Below are 507 nucleotides of genomic sequence, written 5' to 3' on the forward strand. Positions count from 1 at the left end.
TTGCTTCCAGCAATATCCACTAAATATCCCAGCACGTAAAACCCTGACAGCACCCAATTAAGTAACTGATGCGGTATCGGGCAGCTGACATATAGATGTGGCAACCGAAGTGAGTAGGAATCGGTACGCATAACGGGGTTTCGTTGCTGACTATGAACGCGCATACGGACGCGAACATGAGTTTGAAGCATTCTTAAAACAGGAAGCAGCGGAGCTGCGGCGGCTCTCGCAGAACATCATGCTCACGCTAACAAATCATCAAGCGTGTATATTTCAGAAACGAAATCAACTTTTTGACCGAATTATTTTATTCATCTATCTCTGCAAGTCCCGTCTGAGATGTGTTCCTCCTTACGTAGGCTCACCGCAAACTCGGCTGGTCACTTTCGAAAACTGACAGTCTTTTTGCCACGCATAACGTTAGCAAAAAGTAAAGTCGTACGTATATATATATATATATATATATATATATATATATATATATATATATATATATATATATATATA

The sequence above is a fragment of the Eimeria mitis genome, genomic scaffold, assembly GCF_000499745.2.
Source record: "Eimeria mitis Houghton genomic scaffold, Emh_scaff3123, whole genome shotgun sequence".
NCBI lineage: Eukaryota > Apicomplexa > Conoidasida > Eucoccidiorida > Eimeriidae > Eimeria > Eimeria mitis.